General features: G+C 37.3%; 1 protein-coding gene and 1 long non-coding RNA gene across 8 annotated transcripts in view; one reads left to right on the top strand and one right to left on the bottom strand.

Annotated features, from left to right (window-relative positions):
* Nucleotides 1–12486, top strand: part of LOC143266622 (uncharacterized) — a 127086-nt gene extending 114600 nt beyond the window's left edge. For both annotated transcript variants that reach the window (XR_013041567.1, XR_013041566.1), the window contains exon 6: nt 9873–12486. This is a non-coding gene — a long non-coding RNA (uncharacterized LOC143266622). The remainder of the gene's footprint in view (nt 1–9872) is intronic.
* The window catches only part of LOC100881280 (Kinesin heavy chain 73), a 103762-nt gene that overhangs the window by 56647 nt on the left and 28610 nt on the right, over nt 1–18505 (bottom strand). The gene's annotated exons all lie outside the window — the stretch shown is intronic.

The raw sequence follows: 18505 nt of genomic DNA, 5'->3' as shown, positions 1-18505 counted from the left end.
TATTCTCTTTAACGAAGGTAATTTATGTAAGTTAATAGGTGTACGTCATTACTGATACCGATAATCACACGTCAGATAATCACCTGCCAGATAATCACACGTCAAATAATCACCTATGTTATATTGAGTTGTTCGTTAATTTCTCATCTGATAGTTACGAAGACACACATTCTATAATTTCCTGTTAACGAAGCAATTATCAGACGTTTCTGAATGATAGATGGAGACGTTTCTGAATTAATAGATAATTGCCCATCTTATAATTTCCTGTTACTCGATATGAATTATATGTTGAATGTGATGTTAATGTCAGGTGAATATTTAGCAGATAATTAGTTGTTTGGTCATAACCTAGGAACTGCCAACGTGATAATTACCAGTTAGATAAAGTTAGTTGGTCGCAGTCTGATAATTTCCTGTTACCAACCCGATGTAATTATCAGATGTCGGGTGATGTTAATTTCAGATAAGTATCTGTCAGATGAGTAACTGTCCTATAATGACCTCTCAGGCAACTATCTCATAGTTAGATAAAGATAACTAGATTAGTCGTCTTATAATTTCCTGTCACCTACTTAAGACGTGAGTTTTAATATCGAACAAGTATCTGTCCGATAATTTCATTAAAAAAGTATCTGTCATTTCTATAACAACTCTGTTCTACCTATCAATCACCTATAATCATAATCATCTACCTGATAATTATCTGTCATATAACTACCTGCTACATAAAAACCTTCCAATAATTACCCGTCATATTTGACAAGAGTTAAACAATAAATACTAAAATTTTTCACCCTTCATGGATACACCTACTGTACCATAAACGATACACAGTAAAATTGACGAAGAAATAAAAAAAATAGAGAAAGAAAGGTGTCGAAGAGCGGACAATTTTATTTTCTATTTTTCACACGTTCACCCCGTTGGCCCAAAGCGGATCGATGTTATCACAAAAAGGTCCGATAACACCGTCGTGTGCCGCTTTGTGATCGATACAACACCGACTATGCACCACTATTTTTGCGTGGCTCGTGCGATAGTGTGCATTACTATGCGGTTATGCGGTCGTCCAGGCGTGCTGCAACCCAACGGTGTACGGAACATTCGTCGTGTATCGATCTCGTTTCGGTGAAAATAGATTGAAACGCGAGGGGGGACACGCACGCAGCCGCTTTCTTTCTCCTATTCTTACGTATCGTTTAGATCGTTTAAACAGTTTGACGCTCGTCGATTTGTCTGCCTTTTCCACGCTTCGAATCTATTATCCTTCAAATCTGACATTTCTCTTCGAATGGTAATTTATCGGGGGAATTCAAAGAAGGTTCTTTATAGACCCAAGGGATTTGCAAGGGGTTACAGAACCTAGTGAATTTTTTGTGAGATCTAGGAGTTCTAATGTAGGATATTCCTGGGGATATTTTCATACGTGGGAGACAAAATTAGGGATATTTAGGGAAATTTAGAAATGTAATAGAAAATACTAGAGATACGTTAGGGAGTCTAGGGATATACTAGAGGAATCCAGTGATATTCTAGTAAAATTTAGGGATATTTCAACGGAATATAAGAACATCCAAAACACTAGACGAATATTATTAGAGAAATCCAAAATATTCAAAAAGACTAGGGACCCTAGAAGTCTAAAAAAGTTTATGTCTCACTAAAAAAATGTGTAAATAAGGTTAGTCATAGTAAGCAAAGGTGAATAGCAGAGGATTTTCCTCTTGAGAAATCCGTTACGTAACTCCAGGCATTTAGAGTCTGAATCCGTCCGTTTTCGTCAAAGCGCCAAGCAAATTGCCAAGCGGCAAATCGAAAATCTCGAACGTCGGTGAAAACGCGATCCCAGATAATTCTCGATCGTTAAAATTCAATCCCTTCGAGTGTTCGAGATAGCCTCCGTGGGGTTTACGTATCGTTTTCGAGCCCCGACTGAAAGTAGAGCGGCCCGGATTCGTCCAGGAAGCGGAGCAAGTTCCGATAAGACTGCTTCCTCCGCGTACACCATCGCAGTCCTACCGAGGAAATTTATTCGGAGAGAGAAAGAGTGGGAGCAGTTTAAAACGATGTCGCTATGTGGGTCAACCTTTTCGAAGTCTCAGGGCAGGTGTATCGACTCTGCCAGAGAAATGCCAGAAAGATTTGAACCCTCTTCGTATGCGTAACACCCTTCGAACGTTCTTAACAGCGTTCCCTTCGAGAAAGGACTCCATTTTGTGTCTGAAATATTGCACGCTTTAGATCGAGATACTTCTTCTCGTGGGTGCAGGGATTACGGTACGTTTGGGGGGTGGAAAGTTTATTCGAAGCTGAAAGCTTTCGAATTTTCAAGCTTTTACTTCTTCATTTAAATTCTGGAATTTCTAACTTTGCAAAAATTCTGATATCGCATGGTTACAACAATTTTGAAATATTCAAATTCACGAACATCAAATTTTGTGACGAAGTAAATTTTATTCAGGAAGTTCATTTTATTTAATGAAGTTCACGAACATCTATTTTTAAATCCCAGGAGAATTTCCAGTTCTTCAAAGATCAAACGACTGCTATAGTCTTCACACTGCTCCGCCATTTGTCTTCAAATGGCAGCGCCATTTTCTCGACGCACGATACAACAGAAAGGGCGAGATGGCGAACAAGCGAAGCAGTGCTTTCAAAGAGCCTATCAACCCTTTAAACAGGAAAAGAGACAGACTCTCGAATAAAAGCCGAAAGTGTCGAAATGAAGAGTGACGAAAGAGGCCAGTAATAAGCGTAAAGGTTTAAATTAATCAGAATATCTCCGCGACCCAGTAAAAATGTAATAAGGACGCGTCTCCGTCATACGCGAAAAACACTCTCTTAATCGGGAGAGTTTCATTTCCCTCACAACGTCGCAGCGTTTCCGGTGCGCACTTTCATCCGGCACAATGCAAATTGCAGTTCGTCAGCTTCTCCGCGCGGACACAAACGGCCCGCGAGAATGAAGGGAAAAGCCTCGCTTTCGGCCGCGTCACCGCAAGGAAAAGGGAAAGAGGATCATCGCATTTAATCTTCGTCGAGATCGTCTGAAAAGCTCGCGAATTCAGCGTTGATCCTTTTCACGCTTGCACGCCCTCTGTGTACTTATTCGGGCTTTGTGTATGTGTGTCTAGTTAATCTGTCTCTTTGTGCGCGTGTGTGCGCGCGGGCGTGGGTGGCGGCCCGAATAAATAGGGTGTAATTGTCAAGAATCCCGAGACTATTTCGATGCTATGGAAACGTTTTGTACGCTTCGAAATTTCTTGCCTCGGTTTTCGGTGTTAACTGGTTCGGATTTTGCATTCGTTGTTAACCCTCTGCTGCACTCTGTGGCAACCGTGTTACGTGAAATGAAGTTTAGGTACCTTCGACGAATACGAATGAGTGGCAGATTTCATGAAGTACGGTCTGGGAATTCTCTAGGGGAGAAAGTTAGTGGAGGGAAATCTGTAGGTGAAGTGTAATAAGTTCGTGGAAAGAATATTGGAAGTTCCAAGGGTGAAGGTAGTTAGACTCTAGGGGAAACAGAAATAGTCAAGGAGGAAGCTGAGGATATTCAAGAACCTTCAGATATTTTAGGAGAATCTAGGGATTTTTTAATATCATCTAAGGATATTCTAGGGATATTCTAGTAGAGTCTGATGATATCCTAGGGATATTCTAGCAGAGAGAAAGAACACTCTAGGGATATTCTAGGTGCTGAGAATATTTTGGAGATATCCCAGTAGCACCCTCAGACATCCTAGGGACATTATGCCAGCATCTAAGGATATTCTAGTCATATTCTAGGAGCTCAGGATAGTCTAACCTAATCATTAAAAATCTAGGGATATGATAGAGAACTTCAGATAAATCATTAGATTCTTCTATAAATAATTCTAGGAAAATCCTTAAATTTTTCTATATAAAAATTCCAGAAGAATTCCTAGGTTCTCCTATAAGAAATCTAGAAAATTTCCTAGAGTTCCATACAAATTCTAACAAAATCCCGAGATCCCCCCTATAAAGAAATTCTAGGAAAATCCTTAAAATCTCCTATAAAAAAATTCCAGCAAAATCCCTAGATTCTCCTATATAAAAAATTTTAGGAAAATCCCTCAATTCTCCTATAAAAAAAAATCCAGATAAATCCCTAGATCCTCCCATAAAAAAATTCTAAGAAATACCCTAAATTCTCCCATAAAAAAAAAGTTAAGAAAATCTCTGAATTCTCCTATAAAAAAATTCGAAGAAAGTTCCCAGATTCCCCCCAAAAAGAAGTTCCAAGTAAATCCATACTTTCCTCGAACGAATGTCCGAAAGTTTCGTGGAACTTTTCCCTCGCAACGCGCAGAGAATGATATCGATTCGAGGAAATTCGAGGAATCGAAAGAACGCGAGTAACGTTTAACCATCGCGTGTTTCCCTGTTTCCAATGACGCGACGGAAGAGGCTGCAAATGACATAACGCTTGACTCTTTACAATTACATCGATACAAAGCGACAAAGTGATACAAACATGCTTCATCCGGCGATTGTCCCTACCGCGATCATTACAACGCGCTACGTGACCAGATTAACCGATCGATCCCGCAGCCCGACAATCGGCCACTACGCTGCGCGGAATCGATTCTCCACTTTCGATTTCCTTACAATTTCCTAGAAATTTTATCCTCTGTACACGAAACGTCGCTCGATAAATTTGATCTCAACCCTTTTGTTACGAGTGACACTTAATCGATAGCGCTAGATGGATACGTGGTTATTTACGAACATGTATTTTATGTATGTTCCTGTAAACGAGCTTTTAATTCTGATACAAATGTGTGTTGATGTAATATGTTATGATGGGACGAATGTAATTTGTATGGGTACGAAAATGAGTAAGTATGAAAATGTAATGTAAATGTAATTGTTAAAATATTTGTGAAACTTCATTTGAAATGTTATGAATGTTAATTTGGTTGCAAAATTTCATTTAACAAAATGGGGTAAGTGAAAGTAGTCTGGGAAGCAATAGGGAATCTGAGAATTTAGAGATCTATGGATTTGAAAATACAGGGATTTGTAATTCTAGAAATTTGAGAATAAAAAAATGTAGAAATCTAATAATTTAGAAATCTTAAACTTAGAAAACTTAATAAGTGAAAAGTAGGAAAATTTGAAAACAAGAAAATTGTAAAACTGGAGAAGCAGGAAATCGCAGAATTGTAAAGTTGGAAAATTGAAAGATTGCAAGAAGAAAAATAATGAAGTTTAAGCACGTAATCTGATCGGAAGGTGTACGTTGCACCCGAGTGTACGGTATTTACCGTAATCACGCTATGTATTTCTGACCTATATTTTCCATGAACTTTCCACGAACCTCGGTGGATACAATGGAGCGAAGCAAGTTCGAATTCCCAGAAAATTGGTGGATTCAGGTCCGTGGGACAACGGCAGCCTACGGCTCTTGGAGTTTCCATTTTCAGTCTACCGTGAAATTAATTCAATCTCTCCCTCTTTCCCCGCGTTTTCCGTGTACACGACGAAAGAGTCGATTAAGTGGACTGCTCTGCGACCCGATGGGAAACCTATTCAGACTTGTTCTCCAGCGATCGTTCAAATTTTTCCTTTAATCGTTGCTACTAATCGCTCGTCGTTAACAATAATCGCTTTCATCGTCTCCTTCATCACCCATATCTCGAAAGATAAAATATTTACGTTCCCTTAATTTTTATATACATATCATTATTTTATTTACAAAACGTCTTTGAACTCTCACAAGTAACAATAGTCACAAAATAAACAGAAAAAATTTTCTTTCAAAAAAATTTAGTTCAAGAAGACTTGTATTAAAATGTAATAAAAATTACAAGTACAAAAAACAACAAATATTTTCAATTAGAATTTCAGTAAAATTCAAGCTGCAATACAATAGAATTATATTTGATATGATACTAGAAAAATTATGTATAATTTAAATAATAAAAATTCAATCGAATGGAACATAGTTATAATTTAATTTATAGAACTCAACATAAAAAAGTGTTTGAAATACATTTTTCTTCATATCAAACATCGACAGCGATTCTAGTTAATTCTCTGCCTTTTTTGTCCGACAATGCTCAGCCTTGCGAATACAAATGTGTGCAAATCAAACGACAATCATCGTGGAAAGTCGAGCGTGAAGTATGCGAAAAGCGTGTGATTACTCTGTAATTAGATGCACGCGTGATTACCTTGGTCGTTTTGTCAGCACGGACTATGATTTAACGTTTAGTTTAACCGTGAAATGATCACGCGTGGAACGACTGGTCTGTGACCGGTTCAGAGAATTCGAGGGAAAAGGAAAATGTCAAATGAATTCGACGGAGATTGTTAATAATTTAACTATTTTGTTGCGGTAATTTCTTGATGATGAGACGCTAAAGACTATAAGTAATCAATGATATTAGAAACACTTCAATTTTGTTTAAACAAATTAATTACAAATTTATAAATTTCGGATTTCAAAAATTTTTCAATTCAATAATTTTCATATTTTCAAGTTTTGATTTCCAAATTTCAAAAATATCCCTAGTTACTAAAAACTCGACTTGCAAGAGTCCCTAGTTACCAAATTTTCCAAATTCGTAGACGCCGAATTTCCAAATTCTAAAATTCCCTAGCTATCAAATTCTAGTATTTCAAGAATTTCCTAGATACCAAATTCTCACACTTCACAATTCCCTAGTTACTAATTTCTTCAAACTCCCTAGGTGCCTAATTCGCAACTTCAAAAACTCCCTAGCCATTAAATTCTCACACTTCAAAAATTCCCTAGACACCTAATTACCCAGCATCAAAATTCCCTAGTTACTAAATTTTCCTATTTTCTCAGTTACAAGCTTCTCAAACCCCCAATTACCCTAGTTATATATTTCTCGAATTTAAAAAATTCCCTACACACCAAATTCTCAATTGAAAACATTCCCTAGTTGTCCCACTTTTAGATTTCAAAATTCCCTAGTTGCCAAAAGGTAAAATTAAATTTCCCTCGCTACCGATTTGTCAAATCCTAAAATTCCCTAGACATCAAAATTCAAAATTAAAAAATTTCCAAGTTACCAAATTTTTAAATTTTCAAAATCTCTGAAATCCAACTATCATTTGATGCTAATCTTAAAATATTCCAATTTCCCTAATTGCCAAAGTTCCAAATTCCTAAATCACCAAATTGATTTCCCAATGCGCGAAGGCTTTAAGTAAATATTAGCCGAATGGTAGATTCGAATTATTCCTCTCATTAAATGTTGCTCGAAGTTGATAGTATCAACAGAAGTTGTTTGATCAACTCGTTCAAAGCGTCAATTCCCGATAGGAAAACGGCTCGGAGAAGAGTTAACAGCTCGATGATTTTTTCGTTCACCGAACCATACCACCGTAATTACCCTCTAACTACGACGAACACCGTGAAAGTAGAACTCGTCAACTGTCGTTCCTTTCTTCCTCTTTCCTTCGATAATTACGGTTGAGAGTGTCGTGTCGAGTTTTAATCCGTTAACTGTATCGTTTCGCAATTAGAAACAGTCATCTCCGTTTTCAATGCATTACAGACACTGCATGAAACGCTGATCCAATTTCGACTCACCCGTAAAGCCTACCATTACTTACGTCAAAATAATCACAGAATCAAGTATCGGAAACACTTCGTCATCTTTCACTTTATTTACCTTATCAACTTTAATTTCTCCTTAATTCGATGTAATTAAAGACTTAATCACTTACAGTTAATCGATTAATTTTCTGACGTTGAATTTGCGTGAACTCACAAGGCTCCATAAATGCATCACTTACCTGAAACAAGAAAAGAATGTTCCGATTAGAAGAATGAAATGTCACGAAATGCCCCGTTTCATTGGGCTTTCTATTACGACAATGAAAACGGTTATATCGCGTTTCGTCCGCATTCTTTCTTCTTCTCCCCCGTAATAGAAGTGTCGAATGAAATATTAAAACGTTCGAACAAACAGTTCGTTCGTGTTACATTAAATCGTTTCAATAATCCCAATCGCAATTCGCTTTTATGGTATCGAAAGAGGGCTTCGTTTCTGTTTTATCACGAAGCATAGCTCGTTAATCGTTCGTCGAGCTTTCGCAAATAATGTAAACAAGAGGGTGCTGTTTATCGAGATACAGTAGAGGAGTTCATGCTGAAAACCGAGTGGAAACGCGAAAATACGTAATCGAGTGTTTCGCGTTCTCCACATGGAAATTTGCCGAATTATCGATTGCTAGTTGTATAAATTGTTCTTTAAGTTCCAATTTCCATACACTTTGAACAAATTCTATAAATACTTTCACGATAAAAATAACAACCTTCAAAAGTCCATAGCTACTGTGAGCCAAAACGTCAAACTCTTAAACTCTCAAGTTTTCTAGACACAAATTATGAATATCTTAACATAATGATATCGTTAAATTTCCCTAGATCACAATATTTAGGAGTCTCAACAACGAGTCTTTACGAACATTTAGTAATGACTTCAAATTACTAGAAATTATTATATGTTACTAGACTAAAAGTAACTAGAAGTTACCGAATGCAACAGACAGTTACTAGTAGTTACAAGTTACTGCACATAATTGCACAATAACCAGAACTTACTAAAAATCACTACTAATTCCTAGAAACCATTAAAAGTTACTAGAACTGTCAAAAAATACAAGAAGTTACTGTAATTTGAAAAAGTTACTGAAAATCCCTAGCAATTACTGAAAATTACTAGAAGACACTAGAAACCCTAAAAAGTCAGTAGAGATTCCTAGAAGTTATTAGAAATTACTAAAAGTTATTAGAAATCCCTAGAAGTTATTAGCAATCGCTAGAAGTTACTAGAAATCTCTGGCAGTTAACAGGAATCCCTACAAGTTACTAGGAGTCTCTAGAGGTTACTAGACATCTTCAGAAGTTAGTGGAAGTCTCTAGAAATTAGTAGAAATTTCCCGAATTCCTGAAAGCGTCAGAAGTTACTAGAAATTACTTAGAATTGCTAGAAATTTCTATAAATAACTAGAAATGTCTAAAAGTGCCAAAATTGAAGTATTCAACAATTTTAAAAATACACCATTTTCAAATTTGCAAAATCTCAAAATTCCAAATCCTCAAAATACTAAAAATCCGAAAATTCCAAAATGCCGAAAGTCGTAAAGTTTCGAAATCCGAAATATCCCCGGCATGTCCCGTCGAAAATCCCAAAGGCCACGTGCCTGAATCCCGTGCGTCGCCGACTCCGCGGAGAGATCCCTGATATCCATAAGTAAGCACAGTGGTAGCTAGAATATATCATTCTATAAAACCACGCTTTACCCTTCAAATGCAAATCCTTTTCGAAAGGGAAGCCTCAATCTCGCGTAGGAAAAGGCGGGGCCGCGTTTTCCAGCCTCTCTCTCGTGGCCTCGATCCCTTATTTTTCCAGGTGGAAAAGATGCGATGGAAAATGCACGAGCAAGACTCTCCGATCAGTCTCAAGCGTATTCGAAATTCATCGAAAAGAATTCGCTGAACCGAAATACCTACTGCGCTCGTAAAATTCTCTCCGACTACGATTGTCGCTCAAAGATATTTCACGTTAATTTACCCTTGACATTAATTTTCATCGAAATACGGTTCGCATCTTTACGTAATCAAAATGTGAGATCACGAATTGCAAAAGTCCACTGATTAACATACGTAGAAACACTTTCTTCTCGATTCGTATAATAATGGCTTAATCTCCTCGATTCATCTTACGAAATATAACGAAGCGATATTGCATGTAAGCAGCACTCGTAAGAGCAACAAAAAAAAAGCGAATATAGAAAGTTGAAGAAAGTAAGCAAAGAAGAGATTTCGTGCGCAAATACTAATTGGACTTCTGTTGTTTCAGAATTCATGAATCCGTATCTCCGATGGAATTAAAATAAAGTAGCAAGCTTTCGTCGAATCATAAAAGCAAGGAAAAAGGAATATCTATTTTCACGACACAGTTAAGGAAGACAAAGGATGTGGCAAAGGTACACACGAATTTCTACTGTTTGAAGATGGATGGGAGCTGGACAGCCCAGCAGTTTCGTTGAGCTAAAAGCATTACGTCTACTGTGTATGGAAAACCCAGCTTAATTATACGTACAAATGGTTGGAATAGTTTCTGTGACAGCAGTAGCAGTACCGAAGACACATAAAAGCGACAGAAACGTTGGTCAACGTTTGTTTCTTTTGCACGGTCAGACATTGTCGCGCGAACAACACGTGGCGTGCAGTAGCTTGACCCATTAATTTTCTTTCATGCTTTCTTAGGATGACCGATGCGATACATTCGAAATATTTTACATTCACATTTTCAAATTTGGAAATTTTGGGATTTATGAAATTTAAATTAGCAAATTTTTTCATTTCATATTTTCAATTTTCCAAATTGACACATCACAAAATTGTCTAGTGATTAAATATTGAGATTAAAAAATTTTTAGTATCAAATTCACAAAGTTTCACATATAAAAATTCCCTAGTTACTGAATTCAAAAATTTTTTAAATTCCTAGGTAGAAAGTTTTGAAACCTTAAAATTCTTTATGCACCAAGTTTCCTAAAATAAATTCCCTATACAACAAATTCTCAAATTTCCAAATTCCCTAGTAACAAATTTTCAAATTTCCAAATTCCCTAGTAACAAATTCTCAAATTTCCAAATTCCCTAGTAACAAAGTTCCCGAATTTTCAAATTCCCTATTTATTAAATTTCAATATTCCAAAAATCCCCAAACACCAAATACCTACGCATAAAAATTCCCTAATTACCAAATCCTAAATTCCCTAGCCGTTAAGTTCCCAAATCCGAAATTTCCTAGTCAGTGCATTTCCATATCTACAAACTCCCTATTTGCCAAATTCCCACGATTAAAAATTCCCTAGTTACTAAATCCAAAAATTCCATAGCCACTAAATCCCCAAATATAAAAATCCCTATTTACTAAATTTCCATATCCAAAAATTCCCTATCTACCAAATTCCCAAGTCCAAAAATTCCCTAGTTACCAAATCCAAAAATTTCCTAGCCACTAAATCCCCAAATATAAAAATCCCTATTTACTAAATTTCCATATCTAAAAATTCCCTACCTACAAAATTCCCAAGTCCAAAAATTCCCTAGTTGCCAAATCAAAAAATTTCCTAGCCACTAAATCCCCAAATATAAAAATCCCTATTTACTAAATTTCCATATCCAAAAATTCCCTAGTTACGAAATTCCCAAGTACAAAAACTCCCTAGCCATCAAATTGAAAAATTCCCCAATCTCAAAATTCCCTAGTCACTAAAATTCTTTGACAAAGTGAAACAATTATATCCTTGTATCAAACAAACGATTTTTCCACAGCGAACGAAAGAAAAGGTAGGTATCTATCGGAGTTACAAAAAGATTGTAAAGAAACTTGATAACGTAGTAAACACATTTCTGCAAGCATCGTTCGCGACGACAAACGAAGGATAAATGACGATATTAATTCACGCGTTGAAGCGAGGCACAATCGAGAAGCATTGCGCTATAGAACCGATTTGCGTGGTCCGTTTCCGCGTTCGATTGCGAATTGACGATAATGAAAATGATAATCGATGCTAGGATGGATCGATGCAAACCGTAAGGCAAACGCGAAACGACACGTGAATCAGAATACGAACGGAGAGAAGCAAATACGTTCAGCAAATTTGCTTGACTGATGCGCCAGTATTTTCTACGATAACGAGCAACTTTAGATTCCGCGGAATAACGATAATGTCGGTCATTATTATATTTCGACGGGCGTATTCGAATCAAATTTAATATTATAACAAGATTAATGTGCCCGGGGCATATTATTACACGGTACCTTGTTATTTCTTCATGAATCGATTTAATATATTGCCACTACTGCAATTTACTAATCTTATTGCAGTGGTATTACAATTTATTAGCATTATCACAGTGCTGCGTAATTTAGTATCATTCATTAGCATTTTGATTAAAATTTTTAATTAAAATAAAGCGCGAAGAGAATTTATTTATCTTGACTTGATTATAGTCAATATATCTTGATTATAGTATTAAGTTAAAATATTATGATATAGTTTATGAGCAACGTCAGTTTATAATATTACTGCATAATTCGGAAGAATTATAAAGTAGCAATTTGAAGTAACTTCGTGTTTGTGTTTAATATTGAATGAACGATAGAATATTGACGATAACGTTGGTTCGACGAACTCGTTCCGGAGGAAACGTCAGGCTGGAGGGGAAAAAAGAAAAGTCAATAGCAGGCGAGCTCTCGTGGGTTGAAGAAAAATAATCGTTTTCTACGTGTGGGTCTGCCAGAAGATGTAGGCGGCAGACAAGTTTGTACGGATAAAAAAACTGTTTCTGAATTAGGCTCGTTTTAATTATCGCGACCCTGTACGTGCTACTCTCCAACGTTTATCCAATCAACTTTTCTAATGTATTTTTCTAAAATAAAATATCTTTCAAATAAATATCAACTTACATTCAATTATTTTCACGGTTGTAATCATTATAGAATAGATTTGTTAATAATTTAATAAATTAATACTTTTAGTAAGGTTAACCTTAACTTAGTTGAGGTTTGAATTGCATTCACAATATTTATTTAGTAAAGAAATTAAATATATTGCTTTTTTAAATTTCTGAGTATATTATTAAGTAGATGATTACTGTAGAATAATTACTGTATTACTGTAGATGAGTACTGAATACATACATTATTTATTAAATTATTGTGCATAAAATGAGTATATTTTCTGTTAAATAATTATGTAGTAAATACATCGAGATATTTATTGAATTACGCGCTCAGCCGCTAAACTCGAAGCTGTCGTTCGCGCGTCTGCGCATGCGCAATCCTCGCGCTCTGATTGGTCCGCGTTTTTCCTTAGTAATTCAAAAACGAAGCTTCAAATCTCATTTCTGCAAAGAGAAATATTATTCAGAATCACGTCAGCTACCCCTCAATTCAAGTATCTACACTAGTTCTGAATCACCCTGTATAAAATGCAAATACTTATTCATGCAACTAGTGTATAAAATGCAGGAATCTATCAAATTCCTATGCATAAAACGCGCACAATAACTGAATACATTTCTCAAATTATAATGCATAAAATGCACTCGCTAATTTATCAAATTATCATGCACTAAATACAGCAATTGATCAAATCGTGTTCAAATATACCGTTCATTGAATTCGAATACGTGTCGTATAAAAGTATAAAGGCGGTAATGAAGCGCGAAATAAATGTCGGGATAAAAAGTCCAGGGGATAGAATTTCGCGAAAATTCAAAGTGGTAGCAAGCGGCGAAATCTAATCCCGCACGACAATTGGCCGTTTGATTAATCCTTATTCGATAACCGCTGTCATCGTTTCAGCGAATTAACACGACCGGCTAATTAAGCTTCTCTGTATGCGAAACAGCTGTTTTGCATTCGCTGGCTGCGAGCCATTCGTTATCGAACCACCGTGGTTCGTCGTCCGTCTCATTATACTTGCATTCGAGCCTCGATTTTCTTTTACATCGGTGCACTTCGAACTATCGATTAGGTCCGGCGTTCATTATCGCGTCTTATTATCCGGTCGATTGGCCCCACAAATTACGGACTGAAAATCTTCTTCAATGTCTTCTTTTATTTTTTGGAAACCCAGCAATGGTCAGCGATTACTGAATTTTGGAAATTTGACTATTTAAAAATTTGATAATTAGGAGATAGAGAAATGTACTTATTTTGTTCAGTAATTTTGAAATTTATGGTTTGGGTTTAAATTGATGGAGCTCATGTGTCATTTTGTGGTAGCTTTATGTCATGGAATTAAATCAGACTTGCAATACGTATGCGTTTCGAAATGAGTCATTTAACACGAAACAACATTGTCTAGCTTTTACTGCTACGAATATTAACGACGTAGTCACCTTCGCCATAAGCTTCGAATTAATATGTCACACGTGCCATATATACTTTCATGACATCAAATTATCCCATTGAATGAACATTCAGTTTCAGAAACATAAATCTGTCAAAAACGGTATAGTAGACAATAACAATACACGATTATCTGATCATACATTTCTCGTTAATTGGTATTATTATAATTTAGTCCGTCATCGAGATACATGTTACATTGTATGTAGACTGTTAATCTTCGAATCTTCCAGCTTATTCTACGAAACGAGCTGTACCGTATGAATTCGAAGGCAAATGCTCGAAACGTATCCCATCTAAAAACAATACAGAGCTCAATCAGACGAATGTGTGAACCTTTCGTATCCCGTAACGTCGGAGAGACGACCTTATTCCACAATCGTTCACGCGTTCCGAATGGATCAAAGGTGGATTGAGAACGATAGAGCTGCCACAAGGAAACCGTAGAATTGTCTCAGTCCACCGAACCTATCGAACGTTCGCTGCTCAATTTCCCAGAACAGGGAAAACCGTCGTATCGATGGTTTCCCTATCGAATCGAAACGTTCTCTGCCAGACATCTCGATAGAGTTCCCAACCTCGATACAGAACTGGTAACTAAGCTCTAGGTTTATTATAAACTACTTTTGTAAGTTCTCAAATTCCCAATAACTAAAATATGGAAATTTGCCATTTACAAAATTTCTTCAAATCCCTAGAGTTCCAAATTTCTAGAATGTTAAATTTCTAAAACCTCAAGTTTCGAAGTTCCCACAACTGTAGTTTCCAAAATTCCTAAATATCGATATTGCTAGATGTCGACATTTCTGGACTACGATTTTCCCTAGATTCCGATGTCCCTAGACTCTGAATATCCCTAGATCCTGATATCCCTACATCAAGATATCATTAGACCCCGATATCCCTCGATCCCAATATCCCTAGACCCCAAAACCCTAATATCCCTAGGTTCCGATGTCATTAGATCCCAAATTATCCCCAGATCCCAAATTTCTCTAGATCCCAAAATATCCCAAACCTCAAAATATCTCTGGATCCCCAAATATCCTCAGGTCCCAAAATTTCTTTAGGTCCCAAAATTTCTCTAGATCCTAAAACATCCCTAGATCTTAGTATATCCCTAGATTCCCAAATATCCCAAGATCCCTAAAGATCCCTAGGCCCCAAAATCCATAGATTCCAAAATATTCCTAGATCCCAATGTTCCTAGCAGGAGAACGAAAAAGCTGCCAGAAGGAAACGGTAAAATCATCTCGGTTCACCAACTCCGTCGATCGTCCGTTGCTAAATTTTCCAGAACAAGTAAAACCGTTGTATCGATGGGTTTCGTATCGAAAACCTACGAATCGAGTCGAATCGAAACGTTGTGGCAGACATCTCGATAAATTTCTCAACCTCGAAACAGAACTGGAAATTGATTAACCGACGAAGCCGGCTTAGCCCGGAGGCGAACGGTTCATCGAAATTCGATAAATGCTCATTCACTAACGCGAAACGATCGCTTTGTTGAAAATAACACCGTCAAATAAGTCTTCGTTATGATTTCCAATCGAACCCGTCGTCATGCGGATTTATTTGCCTGATCGAGAAAGAAACGGTTAACTGACTTCCACGGCGTTAACCTGATCTTAAGTTCGAACGAGATTGATTTTCCAACGGGGAAATTCCAATTTTATTGTTCCCGAAGTTTAATATCGTGCGGTTTTCGATCAATGGCGTGTTGCGTTTTATTGTGGTACGTAGGCAACGCGGATATTGGAGTTAAACAATCGGAAGTTTAATAATGAAGATATGAACTCGAATTGCAATTAATGGTACGCGGAGTGCCGCACGATTCATTTCGTTTAAATATGTTTCGGAGTTTTTTATTGAAACGATTTCGTTTGGGGGAAAATGCAGTTATTGTACATTTGGAAATTCAAATTTTGGAAATTTTTTGGATTTGAAATTTTGGAATTTGAGAATTTGGGGAGTTGGAAATTTTTGGAATTGGGGGATTTTGGAATTGGAGATTTGGGAATTGGGGGTTTTTGGAATTAGGGGTTTTTGGAATTGGGGGTTTTTGGAATTGGATTTTGGAATTGGAGATTTGGGAATTAGGGGTTTTTGGAATTGGAGGATTTTGGAATTGGAGATTTGGGAATTGGGGGTTTTTGGAATTGGGGGTTTTTGGAATTGGGGGATTTTGGAATTGGGGATTTGGGAATGGGGGGTGTTTGGAATTGGGGATTTGGGAATTGGGGGTTTTTGGAATTGGGGATTTTGGAATTGGGGATTTTGGAATTGAGGATTTTGGAATTGGGAATTTTGGAATTGGGAATTGTAGAATTGAAAATTGTGGAGTTAGGAATTGTGGAATTGGGAATTTTGGAATTGGAAAATTTTGGAATTGGGAATTTAGAAATTTGAAAATTGTGAAATTAAAAATTTTGGAATTCGGAAATTTCAGAATTTAAAATATAAGAACTCAGAAACGTATAAATAAAGAAACTAAAACCCAAAAAAATCGGCAAACGAAGCAACCTGAAAATCCAAGTAATTTCGCCTACGGTGCTCTAAAATTCCGCTCGAAGTGGCCGCAAAAGGGTTGATTACCGAATGATCCCTTTTTCAACTGATATAGTCCTTGATAACGAAGAGAAGACACAGACGGAGCATCGGAACGGGTTGCTGGCCTAAATACCAGCTGAGTTTGACGTTAATTTAACGGCACGAGGGCGCACGGGTGGCAGGTGGGCGTTTCAATATGTTGAACGAGGAGGATCCTGCACCTTCCGGGCTCCGCGAACAAAACGCTCCTCTCTCGCGCAAGGTCTCCACGGTTCGAGATTAAACCAGAGAACAACCCTGAGGGAAATGATGCATCGATGTCTGTAGAATGACGTGGAAAATGGGCCGATGAATACCGTTGCCTAATCACGGGATCTCCCGATCGATCGGGTATCGAACTTACTTTTCTAAATGGTCCTCGAAACGCTTCGTGAATGGGACGCTTCGATGATTAGTATCTTTCATGTTTATTCGGATACGTTCTCGTTCGAGTGACAGCTTCAATTACTTGATGATGTTAGTCAAATTGATTTTGACAGGAACTTTCAGTGCATTAAATTTTGTGACGTTATTAATTATCGTTAGAGTCATCGCATTATCAAATAGTAATATAAAGAGCAATATGATAAAGTATTAGTGATAATGATGTACGTAACCATACAGTAAAATTAATAAAATAAAAAGTACAAAACTTGAGCAGTGTAATAAAAATATTAAAATAGCAAATGGTAAAATACCACATAAATAAAATAGTAAAAATAAAATGCTCGATAAAGTCATGTCACGAATATCAATTTATAATTCATAAGGGAACCGCCTTTAAAAATAAAGTACGGAAAGTTACGAAGTAGTATCAAGAAAGTTGCATCAATATCCCTTATGGCTGACGTCGATAACCAGTGTGATGGAGCTTTCGCTCCGATAACAGGGAAAGTTCGATTAAAGCGTCGAGTTTCCTTTGGCCGAAGCTGCTCCTTCGGGAGTCCACGAAATGAGGCTCTCTTTAATGGACTTAACGCGCAACGCCGACACAATTGCTGGATGAAGAGGCATCGTGTGTCCTCGCGACGAAAAGCGAGACCGAGACTGAACATGGATGCAGGATATGAAGCTTTCAGCAACCGCTGTACATACAGGGTACATGGCCTGAAATATTGGTTGAAGCGTGAACACGAGCCCCGAACACGCATTCCTCGACCAAATTTCTGCTGCTCGGCTGAAATAATGTAACACTCTGGCCACGATATTAACCCTCGGGGCTCGGACTTAACCCTTGATTTATAACGAGACTTGTGACGTGGTTCAAATATGAACGTAAATCGTATTTGAAGTTTTGAGTTCAATTGCACTTTGAAGATCACTAAATTCAAAGTATATCTGACATTTGGATGTTCTTTGTTTCTGTTAACACTGTGGTAATAATTAGGAACCTCTGACGCAACTAGACTTGTAGGGGTTTGTGATTCTCTAAATTTGTTCACCAAATTTCTCCAAATTTTTCACTTGAAAAACCTCTTGATAGATGGATTCTTTTGGGAAGGTTTTGCTATTCGAAAGCAGAAAAAGAGTCACTTGAAGCAAACCGCAGTTTTGTCGAAAAAGTAAGCATCCTTCGCGACAAAAGTTATTTATGAAACGGACGTAAAGCAACTAGTCTGTGGAAAAAGCTGTTGTAGCAAAGGCGACAGAAAAACTCTTCAGATCCCTGCAGAGTCGGCAGAAAGCGTTCAGATCTTGGATACATACGAAACGAAGGCCCGGTTCCTCGAACACCCTCGCGACGTCCCTCGAAGACAAAGGGACGCTCGCAGAGTTTGACCCCCTCGCTTTGCTTCCTTTATCTCGGCAACAGAGGGGTAAAAGTAGGAATAATGGTGGCCCAGTATGCAAAGGAGAAGAGTAGAAACAAAAGACGAGAAAGAACCGCGGTGAATGAAAGGGAGACAGCGAGGAAAACTCGCCAGGCTAGTTTCCTGACTACCAGCTTTTTTTCTTCTTCGTCGTGCTCC

Source organism: Megachile rotundata, chromosome 2, assembly GCF_050947335.1.
Source record: "Megachile rotundata isolate GNS110a chromosome 2, iyMegRotu1, whole genome shotgun sequence".
NCBI lineage: Eukaryota > Metazoa > Arthropoda > Insecta > Hymenoptera > Megachilidae > Megachile > Megachile rotundata.
The sequence above is the reverse complement of the archived record's forward strand: the minus strand, read 5'-3'. Positions and strand labels throughout refer to the sequence as shown.